General features: G+C 40.1%; 1 protein-coding gene across 2 annotated transcripts in view; it reads left to right on the top strand.

Moving 5' to 3' along the window:
• The first annotated feature begins 14,621 nt into the window (after window positions 1-14,621).
• The window catches only part of mbnl2 (muscleblind-like splicing regulator 2), a 52,974-nt gene continuing 51,974 nt past the window's right edge, over window positions 14,622-15,621 (top strand). For both annotated transcript variants that reach the window (XM_087836717.1, XM_087836716.1), the window contains exon 1: window positions 14,622-14,877. The gene's annotated coding sequence lies outside the window, so the exon portion shown is untranslated. The remainder of the gene's footprint in view (window positions 14,878-15,621) is intronic.

The following is a 15,621-nucleotide window of genomic DNA, read 5'->3' as shown; positions in this document are numbered from 1 at the left end:
GGAACAAATCTCAGCCAACTGCATATTTTGGGATGTCAGTGTTGACTAAAGCTCCACATCTGGACAGCCAATTCAGAACTAAAGATTGCGAAAGAGGGAGCGCAGAGGAAGAATTAATTCACTGAAAACTTTTCTCAGGCTTGCAGTTCTGTGGTTCAAAAGCAGCTCTCGTCTTAACCGTATGTAGATGTGGTGCACAAGCCAAACGCAACATCTCCTAAAACCAAAAGAAAGTATTTCCCGAAGGCCAGCTCTCCCCATGGCTCCGCGTCAGCTGCGCCAACAGAACCGCTCAGAACCTCGCCGGCCCAAAACACTCGCCATGTGAGACAAATAAATCACCGCGCAGGGAAGCATCTGCACCAGGGAAGTTAGCACAGACGTGACTTACAGTCGAACAGATGTCTTTTCTGACTGAAATAACATCAGATCCATTGCACAGTGAACCCAACACCTTCCTTTTAACCACCAGGAGGATAACCACAACAAAGGGCTCCCTTTCCGTTTATTCCCACTTTAGATGTGGTTTTCTTTGGAAGACAATGGATGAAAATATTCTGGCCTTCGCGTTTGATCTGAGCTCCCCCACCCACCCACCCACTCCCCCTGTTCTCATGTTTTTCATGTGCTTAAATGGAAATGTGCTGAACTATGTTTGATCGCTGCTCTCAGGTGCACGAAACAGGAACAAGTCTCCAGACAAAGGGATAAGAAAATGAAGAAACTCACACCCCTCATTTATGGATTCTAATATACACACATTTGTCCTATAGACCATGACCTTTAATCCTGACTGGCATGCTGAAAGTGGATGAACACACAGCACCCAAACACACACATACGCGCACACACCCTTTATCATTCAAAGTGTGCCAGGGCTATCAACCTGAATAAATAAATCCCCTTCTTATCTCACAACGCAAAACTGGATAAGCGCTCCCACCGGGTCTGGATGGAGGAAGCCGTCAGCACCTCTGTTTTGGTTTTGCCTCATACAGAGGCAGAATCCTGTTTTTCTCTCCGACCCATCCTCCTGGTTTTCATTCCCCGGAGAGTCATTTCCCTCCTTGTGCGTGAGACGTATGTATCCCGCCACACCATCCATACATGATCCCTCTTTCCTGCTTATCTCCTGCACTGGGCCTATATCTTTCAACGGCTGATAAATCGGCAGCACAATTTCCAGGTTGGGAACAAAGAAAACAGGATTTTCCACATTGTCAGCCTTTAAACCTGTTTGTAAGATATATTAGCCATTACTTGCTTCTCCACCACTAGCTTCCTATATCACACCCATGTACAGTTTTTTCCTGTTTTGACACCTGTGGCTGCTGAGGATAGGGGACCACAGATTAATCTGCAGTCCAGACTCAAAAACCTGGTTGATCTATATTGGTTTTTTTGTTTTTCATGTTCTTCCAGAGCCTTTAAAATCAACGTTTCATTAATTACCATAACTCCGGATGCATCACTTTAAAATAATGCAAAATAAGAAATTCCTACATCTCAGCTTGCCGCTCTTCCGCCGCTATGATTTGTTGTCTACGCAGGCCGAATCCAATTTGTCAAGAATAATCTGTTCTACCTTTAATGATGTGTGCCTCAGTGAAGTCTCTATTCCACACCAGCATTTTTTAGCCATTCATCAGAACAATAACAAAAAAGGCAGAGGAGCTCAAAAAGACGGAGCCCTCTATCACAGAGCAACATTGCCACCTGCAGCTGAAGCAACCAGCCTGCCTCAGACATGATCAATCAGACACAGATACAGATATTAGATTTTTTTAAAATGTTACTTGCCTAGAGCAGATTTCAAATACATGAATGCTCTGTTAGATGGTCATATTTTAATGCCAGTTCTGCAGTTTTACAGGTCACACAGTGACTGTCAGTGTCCCTAGTTGAACATTTTCACTTGCCAGTTACTTTGCTGTTTTCAAAACTCTGCTATTTGTGCTCAAGGATTATCTTCTAAGACCATCCGAATAAATACTTCAATATGTAACATATAGTTAAACCTATTTGCTGCTTTTTCTGTGACATTTATTTTGCTATGCTGCCCTCCAGTGGCAGACCAGGGTAGTGGCACATTATGGGATAACCAGTGCTGACATCGTGCAGTTTCTTTTTATGGTAGTTTCATTTTAAATCCTTTAAATATTGACATAAATGTGTGTTTATGTTGGCAGTGTTGACAAGGTCAGAACAATTCAGTTATTGAGGACCTCAGACACCCCGGGAGAAGTGCACGATTTGTGCCGTTTTGTATATAGGCCGGCCTTTGAATGACCAGTTCAGTGGTCAGTTCACAACAACAGCTATATCAAGGCACTTTACTTTGTAAGGTAAAGACCAGACATGAATAAAGCTTTGGCAGAACTAGGCTCAGGGTAGTTGGCACTACTACACAAAATTACAGCAAATTCAGGCTATTATCCCTAAGAATTTGCACAATACAATGTAAGCTGAAGCTGTTCCTTTGGTTTTTTTCCCAACAGAATAGTATTCAGCACAGATCGTGTTCAGGGAAAATGACTGGAAGTATTGGGCAGAATAAAAATGAAGCCTTTGGTAGTTGGTGAAACATGTTAGTGAGGGCTGGAAATATTACATCTGTCAAGTATGTTTGATTTGCCTTTGAAACATCTGAAATATTATAGTAGATCTGGTTGTAGATCTACTATAACACTTTGTAATGCCGAGTATTCACAGCTGAAAAACTCATAAGCATAAGGTTGTCGAGGCAAATATCATTAGATGCGCGTTAACTCAAAAAATGTCAGCAGATCCTGGTTAAATGTTGGCTGCCTGATTTCCAGCTGATATTTGCACTCATGTAGGACAGAGCCGTGCTGGCGTGGATGTAGTAAGCCAAGGGTCACCCACTGGCTAACTGAACTGAAACATGGTTACAGTTTACAATGAAGATAAATGCAGCTAGGTGTTGTAGCAATATTTAACTAGAATACATCTTGCCAAAACTCGGTGAATCAACCTCCGGAGCTGAAAATTAAAGCCAGTGCAGAAGTGCCAGAAACTGGCCCTCTTTTTACCCACATCCTGGATCCACCTCCTGGTCCATTTACAGAGATGAACAGCATGGCAGGCTTTTGGACTTTAAGTGCATAGAGTCAATAAATGACTTCCCTCTGCAAAATGTTTTACAGAATCGCGACCTGTGACTTCTGGCTTGTGAATCACGGTCAGGTCAGCATCGATCGTTTCGTGCAGGAGCACGGCTGCTCCATCACACAATGATGGTGCTTCTAAATCCAGAATTCACAAAGTAAACATCATGATGGCTCCATCTTGATGTATGACCCACTGGGATAAAGAGCTGCTGGGGGGAGGGCCCAGACTTAAGAAATTACTATTACAGGCTGTCTCAGAGTGATGGTGAAAAACTAGTTCATGCATTTATTACTTCTAGGCTGGACTTTTGTATTTTATTATTATCAGGTTGCCTTCAGTGCTGGACCACAGAGGAATATTAACATTTAAGGATACATTACTTTGGCAAAGAACAATCTGAAAGAACCTCTGAGTGTTTTTACTCAGAACTTTGTACTCCAGGTTTAATTACTAGTCACCCAGCAGCTTAAACGTCATTAAACTATTTTGTAGTAGAGTTGTAGTATTTTGCGGATTTGTGTATCTGGGTCTAACCAGTGTCATTTTTGTTTAGCTTACAGGGTTGTTTATAATCCACGTGTTAGGTAAGGGGTGACTGGGGAAAGGTATACCAAAGCAGCTGTTAGTCATGTCATAAGAATGTTGTTGATTATTGGGCTTCTAGTCAGTTGTTATTTTTGCTATGGCATGTGTATGTCATTCTTTATTGCATAAGGTGTTCCAATAATAAGCTAATATTTATAATGTAAATATAACTCGCTGTGAGAATGGATAGATATAACACTGTTTGATGGGAGGTTTTCTTAACCAACACTTTTTCAGATCAGAATCAGGATTTTTTATTGTCTTTGTGCTTTTAAGAACAACGAAATTGAATAAATATATAAAATAAATATAGTGTATAGTATATACAAGACAAGAAAAAATGACTCGGTATAAGATTAAACAAGTGAAATGTGGTTATCAGTTGAAAAGATTTTTATTTTATTTATTTATTTATTTATTTTTGGATGGGGACACAGAGGCAAATCATGGCAGGAAGTGTACCTTTCAGTCTAAAAGCACCAGTCCACTCAGTATATTCAATCTGAATGCGCTGGATCTATAAGCCCGTGCATTATAGAACAGCTTTCAATGTTTTTATGCCATCTATGTCCACTAGATGGAGCAATACACCCATTGTTGCGGTTGAAGAATTTCAGCAGTTAACAGCTTTTGTACCACTGATGAAAAATGTTTCAAAATAAACAGACGTGCTTGAAGAATAATTAAGTCAGAGCATTTTTAATATCTGCCTACTCATCTATATGAATGTTTTATTGTTTTATTAGCAGCAAACCAACTTAACCTTTATTTCCAATCAAATGTCTGCAAATAGCAACAATATTATTATTATTACTAATAAATGCGGAAGACTTTTTAAGCATCTTGTTCTCGTATAAATCTGTGTTCATAGCTCAGAGGTCAAAGGGGTTGTGTGTGTGTGTATGTGTGTGTGTGCGTGTGAGCGAGAGAGAGACCGAGAGTGTATGTTGGCAAGGTATTTAATTGATTTAGCCCTTGGCACAAACGCACTCACACATACACACTTGCTGATCCTCCGCCTACTCCCATCCATAAATACATTTCCACTGCAAATCATACAGCAAATAAATCACCATGGTTACTGTAATATAATAATTGTTGTGTTTGAAGGAGACTTTGACTGATGCTGCTTGTAAAGCCACTTAGAAATCGATAATTACAGTGAAATTTTTGCAGTGCTGGATTCATTTAGCGGCAAAGTGGATGTTTGAATGTCTGTTTGATCCACTAAGCAGGATGTGGTGCAGAAAACCGAGTGAGAAGATTAAGGATACATTGTGACCATTGGACAGTGGACATTTCTTTTTTTTTAAATATCATATCAGTGAATATTTCTGAATTCTTCAGTTCAGGCTCTTATTTGGGTTCAGTGTGAAAATCTTTCCATATCTGGACTAATAGCCGGGTAATTCAAGCCTTCGGGCAGGCTTTAAGGCCCTGAGTTTACCATTAACGTGGTGATTAGATTGTGGTCATTTAGGTTTTGTGCACATTACAAAAGCACGCTATAAATGTAAATGGTAGGTGGATTAAAGCCACACCAGCATTATGACCATTTAACAGAATCACATATAGAGCAGTGAGATCCTGATTGTCACATCTTTTGTTATATAATCATCTTACAATGATTTCTTTTTAACTTTTGCCTGTCCAATGTTAAGGACACGAGAAAGGTTAACCTGAACCTGCAGAGCTTTTAAGTTAGTTAGGGACAGCAGAAAGAAGCTGACATTCAGAGTGACCCAAGCTGATTTTTCTTTATCTTATATATGACTCATCTGTTTTTGTCCGTGCCATACGGAGCCCTAAATCAAGTTTGTTTGTTTATTCATTCATTCACTTGTAATGCGAGCTCTGCATGAGCAGTCACACTGGACTTTTATGTCACTCAGATGAAGCTCTGTTTCATAGACTTTATCGCTTGTTACAGTAAAAGGACGTATTGTGGATTTGCATGGCTTTATCTGTGTAACTGTGTGTGTGGGTGGTTTGGGAATTGTGTGTTGGGATGTGGGGCGCCTGATCGAAATGAGGAAAAAGGTAACAGGGAGGGAGAGAGAGAGGAGAGGAAAAATGAGACAGGGCCCCGGGGAAAAGGAAGGCGAAGGTTATACAGCATATTTAGCCCTTAATTTTCCTTTTATTCCTTCTTTCCTCCACTCTCTTGCCTTAGGCTGCCCACAGGCCTAGAGGACGCTGCAAGCCTTTTGCAGGTCAGGTGCCCTCAGGAGCAAATGCCACCTGTAGAGGTGCTCCTGAGAAACAGTGCTTAAAAATAGGGAGTGAATAAAAAAAATGAGAAGAAATAGCAGTAAAAAACAGTCGAAAAGATCTGTGAATTTTATGTGTGGTTTAAATGTGTTACAAACAACATCATCCTTACATTTAACATATCTAGTTTTCCCTTTCTGGAAATGTGGGATTGGAATATAGGCCAGAGGTTTTGGTCACAGTATGATAAACACACAAACAAAGCGTAATCAATGCTGTTTCCATCCTGGTAAAGGGTTTTCCTTCAGACTTGATTGATTTAGCAAAAAACAAACAAACTGTTGTCCAGTCTAGTTATATACAGGGTGGGCCATTTATATGGATACACCGTAATAACATGGGAATGGTTGGTGATATTAGGGTCCTGTTTGTGACACATTAGTATATGTGAGGGGGCAAACTCCTCAAGATGGGTGGTGACCATGGTGGCCATTTAGAAGTCGGCCATCTTGGATACAACTTTTGTTTTTTCAATAGGAAGGGGGCCATGTGACACATCAACTGTCACAAGAAAAACAATGGTGTGCTTGGTTTCAACGTAACTTTATTCTTTAATGAGTTATTTACAAGTTTACAAGAGGCGTTTGCCCCCTCACATATACTAATGTGCCACAAACAGGACTTTAATATTACCAACCATTCCCATGTTATTACGGTGTATCCATATAAATGGCCCACCCTGTACATATGTTTTCCCAGTCTTTCTAGTTGGCTTTGCTCAAGCTAACCTTCTTCTTCAGAGACCTCTCACTTATGCTACAGTGGTTGGACATGACAGCACAACCAGCATTGTTGTGACCATGTGCAAATTGTGGTTGCCTTTGAAATAGCTGTTTACAACATGGGGACCAGGTCCTTGATACGTCGAGATGGGAGTTAACAGCATTAAAGTGAAGTCAGTCTGCTAATAGTTTGTGATTAAATGGAGTCAAATGGAGTTTGTGATTAACACTTTTATATTAATATAAATCAAAATCCGTTGATGTGTGTTTCAAATCAGTTGCTATCTACATGCACATAAATTCCCATTAAAACAGACATTTACAAAAACTATTCAGAGTCCAACCTAAATTTAGTTCTTCCACGAAATAGGCAACCAGCAACCCTGCTTTATGCAGGAATATAACCAGAATACAACCAGCTGGCAACTCAACTGAGTTGAGCTCATCAGTGCAGACTCACATGTTTAGGCAGGGATAGCTCAGTAGGTAGAGTGGTGGCCCCATGATCGGAAGGTCGGGCGTTCAATTCCCCTGAACAGCCACCCTGAGGTACCCCTGAGCAAGGTACTGTCCCTACACACTGCTCCCTGGGCGCCCAATGGCTGCCCACTGCTTCACTGAGTGAATGGGTTAAATGCAGAGAGGGATTTCCCCACGGGGATCAATAAAGTACACCTTCTTCTTCTTCCTTCTTAAAATTTAACCTGTGTTTGCTAATCTGTGTGATTGCAGTCAGTACAAGTCAAACCAGGATTATTTGAAGACAAGTTGCTTCCCATTGTGCGTGGCGACCTGTACTATTGTCTTATGATCAAAAGTGGTTGGCCAGAGGTTAAGGGTGTTGCCCGCTCAGCCTTTAAGTACCTAGTTGGTTGCTGTAATTACTTGCAATCAGTTGCTGACGGCTAAACAGTTCAATGCAATTTTTTTCTTATGTCAAGGAGGTTGAACTCTAGAGCATCAGCATTATGAAGTGATAGTTGTATGTTGTTTACAGTATAAATGAAGAACACCCGAACACGCTATAATTCGGAAAATCATAGCGTAATATTTAAACTGATAAAAATTGCAGTGGAAAAATAGAAAATTCCTATTACACAGTCCGAGTAATAGAACCAGCATAAGCCATGTAGGGATATCGACTGTTTGTTACACGATCTTGGAGGTCAGCATTTCTGTGGGAGTGAGGCAATGGAGGTGGCCCTGTAACCTCCTGCAGCAGCTTTGCAGCAGACGCATCAATATTTCACCTTGATGGGTCGCCTTGAGATTATTATTGTCTCTTACACTGAGGGGAACACATATACGCAAACATTTTTTCCTGCTGTCACATCAGCCAATCTTGACACAGACACTGGAAGACGGAATAACAGGTCATCCCCACGCACCCATTCATTTTTCATTCACAAAAATTCCTACATCATTACAGCTTATCAGAGAGCAAAATACTTAATTAGTACCTTCACAATTTGCCTTGGTGTTTATGAGTGCTTGCGTAAGGGAGAAACACAGTGTGAACATAATTAGCTGACTTCTGTCTGTGATCTTTAATTTATTCTTAAATACACTGTAAAAAATACTGGGATTTAAGAGAATCTTTTTTTACAGAATTTCCCTGTTATTTTTAAATACACGAAAAGTCAATAAATTTACAAAAAACAGACTGCGAATTAACATTTATAGTGTAAAATAACATTTTAAGAAAACTTTAACCAAGAATAAACATAACATTTAATCTTTTTTTAAGAAATGAGCAATTTTTTGAAGCCTAAAAAATGTGAAGATCTACTGTAATACTGTAAATACATGCCTAAAAAGTTGATGCAATGAGTGAAAAGAAGTACATTTTCTGTACTTTTAATTGTTTGTTAATTGTTTGTTAATTGTTAATTAATTGTTTGTTTTTTTGTTAATTGTTTTTTTTAATTATATTAAATAAATCTACAAAGTATTGTAATTAAAAACTGCTACAATTACTGTAATTTCACAGACTGTAATTTTAGAGTAGTTATGTATCTTTTAAATTTATTGACTGAAATTAGAAAAATTACAGAAAAATAATAGTATTCAGAAATATAAGAAGTTGGAACAACAAATGTTCAACACATATGACAGTCGTGGTATTATCAATGACATTTTCTGGACCTTTTTTTAAATCAGTTAAAATTTATTGTGCTAAAGCTTTTTTAACAATAAAGATCTACTAAACATGCACGTTACACATAAAACCCCATTACACTGATTGTGGGAGTAAATTGTGGGTTGCAATTATAAACACTTAGTAGTTTTACAACCGTATTTTTACGTTTTATGTGAAAAATTAGTTGGTTTTTTTCAACAGTGTTTTTCAGAGGAGCCTTAGTCTTTTGGGCTAAGTGACTGCCAAATCAGGATGACAGGGCCAGCTTGGCTGTGATGAAGGGCGTTTAAGCCATTAAGGAGTCTGGGCCTCGCTGGTGGCCTTGTGTGAACCTTGAGCTCATGAATAATATAAATTCCTTTACTGTATTTGGAAGCACTTTGGACTCTAGTGGGGGGAAGCTGATAATACCAGATTGATTTTCGGCTCAGCAATTTCAGGGAATGAGTCAATTCAATTTTAGTGTTGAACAATGGCTCGTAGAAAACAGCCGATTTATTGCAATCACTCCTGATGGTGAACAACAGTCACGGTCTCGTTTTGTTGCCACACTCCACGCACTGCAACCTTGATGAGACAATAGCTGGGTTGTCATGGTAATATGCCATTTCTCCTGACATTTCCAAGATTTTCATCTCTCACAATTACTCTGCCAGTATGTTTTCTTTTCTGAAAGGCCACCCTTCGTTATTGGATTTACTCTCTCATGAGATGAGATCCTACAACTGTAAAACACCTCAAATATAAGGCAGCTATGGTGGAAAGTTACTGCAAATTGTGATGCTTTTGGGTTCAATAATGATGAAGCCGTTGGATACAACCTTAAATTTCTCCCATTATTCGTGTGATTCTGTGGCTGTGAGGTGTCTCTTTTAAAAATTCGAAAATTCATTCAATGTATTCAAACAGATCACTAATCGTCTGTTTTAAATATGAGCCACACTTTCAATCAACAGTCCTTTTCACTGCAGATTTGTGACAACAGGAAAGCTCGGGTGTGTTAATGATGGCTGAACTTAATTTAAGACAGGTCTGTGAAAATATGACACTGCTTAGTGGCACACTTAGTGGAACCAAGATATCGGCTGTGCTTTCCCCACTATGCTAAGATAAAATGAACAGCAGAAAAACACCAACAACAATGGTCTGTATATAAAAGATGGAAGTAGCCACCATGACATCCTCCATCAGTTTTTGGACTTTCTGTTTGGAAGCATCAGTTTTAGCATTTAAAGTTTAGGGTTTGTTTTGGTAAGAATGGCGCCTTCTGTGCTACATTAACGCTTCCAAACCCTCTCTGTCTATTTCTTGGGCCACCCTTTATTTCTTTATTTCTTAAAGCCAGGCTTTATCGAGCCTTTTTTTTTTTGGGGGGGGGGGGGGGGGGGGGGGGGTTAATACTGCCCTATTCAAACATAAAAAGGTACCAACTCAAATGATGAAACAGTGTTGTGTCTGCAGATTGCAGACAGCAAAGAATAGGTTTTAAATTGTATCTTTTGGCCTGTCAGAGGAACACAATTTGTCCCATTTCTATAGAATTGATTCTACAAACAATTGCAAAGATAACAGTTTGTCAGGATCAAAAAAGTATTTTTGCACCAACAAGGTGATTCCCAAAGAGCTATCAGTCGAAAACATGTCTGCATGGTGTGCAGTGTGTCCTTTAAAAAATCTGAGGAAACTGGACAAGTGGACTAAAAAACTATCTACAGTAGTATCCAAAATGTATGTCCTTAATAAATAGGAAAAATGTCAGCAAACCTGACACAGGAGCTGGGAGATGCATCTGGCCCTTTAGTTGATCATCTACTGCTGATCAACTGAAGCCTCATCAGAAATGGTCTCAGTCCAAGGATGCCTGTGAAGAAGACATTCTTAAGGAAGGGAAACAGGAGAAAAGGCTGAGGCATTAAAAATGACACAAGAACTGGACTAAAAAAATGAGTGGAGGAGGCCATGATGCATAACAGTGAGCGTCTACAGCCATGTGTAAAACTTGGTGGAGTCTCTGTCACGGTTTGGGGCACTGCTAAACCTTGGACTTCCTGTTTGGAAGCATCACTGGAAGCAAATATTGGCTTTCAAGTTCAACAAAACCTCAACAAACAATGCATTTGTTAGCTTTCCTCCCTGCTGTTAGCTGTACTGGCTGTATTTCAGCCAGTGTAGCTGAGGATCTTGTCAAAATTCAAGGAATTATGAAATCAGAAAAGTATGGTAAGATCCACCAAGTATTTTGATCCACCATGCAGTCCCCTTGGGAAAGCATCTGGTCAGCAACTGCTTCATTTTTCAGTATGACTATGAGTCCATACGCAGTGGCAATGCAGTAAAAGCATACCTGGATAGAAAAACACGCAATCGATGGATTAGCCTCCCCAGAGCCTGGACATCAACATTATTGAAGCAGTGTGGGAACGTCTTGACAGCGAACAGTAGAAAAAGCAGAAACATCCAAAGAAGAGCTTTGAATGTCCTTTAAGAAGCCTGGAGAACTATTCCTGACTACTTAATAAAAAAATGACAAGAGAGAGTTCAAACTAGGATGAAGAATAAAGGTGGTCATACCAAATATTGACTTTCAAGTTCAACAAAACCTCAACAAACAATGCATTTGTTAGCTTTCACTGTTTACTGGAAATACATTTCATAATCTGACGTAAGTATCTGGTGCATAATAAACTGATGAGTCAAACATTTCACTTCCTTGTGAATTTCATAAAATCTGATTCATTATGGATTATGCAGCATCTGCCTTTATGCTGAAAGGGATCCTGGAGGAATGGATGAAGCAATATGAACAAACAGCTGCAGCAGATGATTTATGATGATGCATAAGTGGTCATTTCTCAGTGAACAAATGAGCCTGCCTCCAAATGGTTCCCTCTCAGCATTTTGAATAGTCTTGCCTGGTGTGCTGTGCACTACTTTTGGGATCAGGGTTTTTTTTTTATTTTGTTGGTGTTGTTGTTTTTTTTTAATGACAGCGGAACCATCTTCAATCCATCATTACTTAAGCCTCTTTGATCAGTAAAATCCTCGTCATGGCGGGAGTAAAATGCCTAGGTGATCTCTCAACAATCAATCAAATTGACTGCACCTCAGTGGAGAGTGCACGTGGACGCTCACCATGCACGCATGCTCACCATGCACCCATGTGCACATGCACGCGCCCTCTCTCCTGAGTATTGTATCCGCTTTAAGCTCTTTCCATTAAACCTGTGCTGCATTAGGCATTTGGGTTAAAAGCTTTCATAATCAGGTGTGTTCTCATTTAAAAAGATCAATACTGTCCTTGATGTGGAGCTTTGCCCACTGCGTGTAGGTGTATGTGTGCCTCAGAGTTGAGAGCTTTGGCGGTGATGTGCATGTATGTTGCATGTATTCTCCCCGTATGAGTGTCTGTTTACTGATTTCTGTCTGCGGGTGCAAACTGTTTTCTACAGCGTTCTCTTTATTCTCTGTGTGAGAGAAACTATCAGTGGCGTCCTGTAGATACTGCGGTTGTTTTTCTGCCTGACGCCTCCTCAGTTGATCCCAAGGTCCACTCTACAGACTGCTACTGCAACAAATGTAGAGTCAAAACACATTAATGAGCCCAGCACACACACACACACACGCAAACACACACACACGCACACACACACACACCACACACACACAGGCATCTGCTTTGGGTCATTTTTGTTTTGTTTTTTTGTTTTTTATTTTGCTCGCGTGCGTGTGTGTGTATACGTGTATATTTCAAATACATTATGTTCTTGAATGCATACATATGAGCGCATTCATCTCTTTATTTATGACTCATAGGAAAATAATTTATTTAGAATTCTGATGAATCCGTGTCTCCGGCGACAAGGAGCCACCTGTTTCCCGAGCAGATTCTTCTTCTTTTTTTTCCACAAATTATACCCAAAATGCTGTTCACGCTCATACAAGTGTGCAGACTTTAAATGACTCTGTCTTGGATAACGCAGGAGGAGAAAATGACTGAAGCGCATCAGTGCTACGCCTCCATCATTTTCAACCTCCAACTTCATTTCAAACATGTCAAATAAAGAAAGCGTCTTGTTAAACTGATATTTTTGAAGCCTGTTCTGTTTTTATGAGTGCGTTTTTATGAGTGCGAGTCCCAATGAGTGTGTTTGAAGAGTGTGGGCGTTCAGGGACTTTTAGAAAAGGATGCCAGCAGCAGGATTTTTTCAATTCTTTTTACAAATGCCTCCTCTGCATTGGGATCGATATGCTAGGTCTTCAGGGGGGTGATGGGGTTGAGCTTGACCTATGTGAGCGGGTTTTCATATTCATTAGATTCTCACCATTGTGGTGCTGTGATTTGATGTAGTTTACTTTTCTGCTTGTTATAACATGTTAGATGAGCATGCAAGATCATGGTGATTATTTTTTTTTCTTGATAAAATGCTGACAAGAACAGGAGCAGGGAGAAGAGAAATCTCCTGGTGTTGTTTGAGACCTTTGCTGCTGCCCTTCTGAGATCATGTTTTGTAAATATGAAGATGTCAGCAGTGTGATGGGTATTAAATGTCACATGCTGAACTGTGTTGTGACCAATATCTGACACGAGGTAATCCAATCCAAAAGTATGTGCAGTTACCAGCCTGACCCTGGTCAGATTATTATAACAAATATTAACTTGATCCCATAATTATACACACTCAACACTCAACTGTTTGAGTTTCTGACTATTACAGTTGTCATCAAACCACAGCCCACCAACAAAATCTTCATCTAATCACGCTGCTGCCTCCTGACAAACTGTGATGCCTTTATCCAAAGTAGCATTCCACTGAAGCAGGCCGCGGCCCTGACATGGCAGTCTGCGATCTGGCTATGTTCATTGTTCATGTGCTCAATAGGCAGCACATGGCGTGGGCAGCAGTCAGTGGGGCTAAATTTGTGCCTCTCTGCTCATTCCGGGGATATTTGTGACTTGCTCCTTGTTGACTCGTTGCGCTCCTTGCTGACAACGGGTCCCTGTGTGTCACAAAGTGCTAAATCCAGCCAGCTGTATGCAATTACGCTGCAAAATGCGCAGGCTCTGCTGCACATGAAGCAGTGACGATGGGCTGATTTATGATCATTTTAGCAGGATAATTTCTCTCAGCTGATCTGAAACATCAACAACATTAGCCTACAATAAATCCATACACTACCATGCAGCATATATATCTATAATCCAAATATTACTTTAGGAAAGGTTAATGTTTCTGAAATCACTCTTGCACAAATACCCCCTAAAATACGATTAATAAAAATGATATTTAACTGAGAAATTATTGGTTATTGGAGTCAAAAAGTGTTAGAACTTATCTGGATTAACCAGAGCATCTTGAAGGATAAAGTGTAATATGGTTTATCAAATGCCTTCAATGTTTTTATCCTGTCGATTGGAGGCTACTTTGACAGACAGACAGGCACTGGTTCATAAATCAGTGGCCACATTTTTTACCCGAGGGAGATTCACTGTTGTTTCCTAGGTAACAGCCACCCCCACCCCTTCCCTTGCTCACTCTGGACTGTACCATATTTACTGTTAGGGTGACGGGGCTATCTTCTCTATCGAATAGAAGTAGAATTCAATGGTAAAACGGACTACATGTAACATTTCACTCTAACCGAAAAGTGTTTTTCTTTCAGTAGCATCTACAGTGGCTCAAACATTTGATAATAAATGCTCTATTAACGTTTACACCATAGTAGTAACCCCCCTGAGGGAAGCACACTCAACATTTCCTCGAACTGTCAAAATCGCTTGTTGCTTCCTGCCCTAGCCTTAAAAGTAGTTAGCGAGCTAGCGTGTAGCGACTGATAGCTTACTTTCACTGACATCTGTTTCGAAAGCGAAAAAGTTTGCTGCGGAACGCAAATAGAGGCAAGTGTTAGTCGAAGAACGTTTCTGCCGTCCTGTGCCGAACCGTGAGTCCCATACCAACCGAAACCGCGCTCTCGGGAAACCGTTGGTAGCGGCTGAAGTGCAGCTGGATGTGACAGGTTCGTCATCAGGTAAGCATCAGGTAGTTAGCTTAGCAGGTAGTGTTAGCACACCTCGACTCTGATGCTACTTCACACGGTGTGGCGTTATGGTAAATTAGTGACTTCTTGGAACAGCAGAGGTGGCTAATGTTACTCCACCATCATAAAAGTAATTCACGGAAGGCTGTTTTGTAGGGCTAGCCGCCAATCTGTGCCCAAATAGCTAATAAAAACAGCTGGAAGCTCGTAAGTAAAATATAATATAACATAACTCGAATCCACAGATGCTGCACCTTCGTGCTCCCTGTGTATCCGAAAAGTGTTCAGTCCAGTGCTTTATGTTGCATTATAAAGTGGGAAATGACCTAACGAAGCCTACTGGGAATAGATTTAATAACAACTCATTTATTATTAATTCTGCAGGTGAGTTTGTTGAGCTGTCATTAACGGTGCGTTTTTTTCAGTATTTAATGAACTTCTGCATTTTGAGATAAATTAGCTGCTACTTGGATTAATGGATTGTTCGATTTAAAGGAAAAGTAAAGGACCTCTGATGAGGCATGAGTGGAGACAAACTTTTAGCCATTGCAGCTTTTTCAAATTAGAGCCTTTACACATTTAAGGTTAATACCTTCTGATCAGGCTAGCTGTTAGGTTATTTACAATGATTAATCCCTGTGAACATGCAAAGCAGCAGCACAGAAGAGCATTAGACCAGTGACTTTATTTTCATATGGAAACCAGACCTTGGTTTGCCATTTGGATGGAATATGT

Source organism: Neolamprologus brichardi, chromosome 23, assembly GCF_056152115.1.
Source record: "Neolamprologus brichardi isolate AB-2024 chromosome 23, ASM5615211v1, whole genome shotgun sequence".
Classification (NCBI taxonomy): domain Eukaryota; kingdom Metazoa; phylum Chordata; class Actinopteri; order Cichliformes; family Cichlidae; genus Neolamprologus; species Neolamprologus brichardi.
Note: the sequence above shows the minus strand (reverse complement) of the source record. Positions and strands in the feature narration are given on the sequence as shown.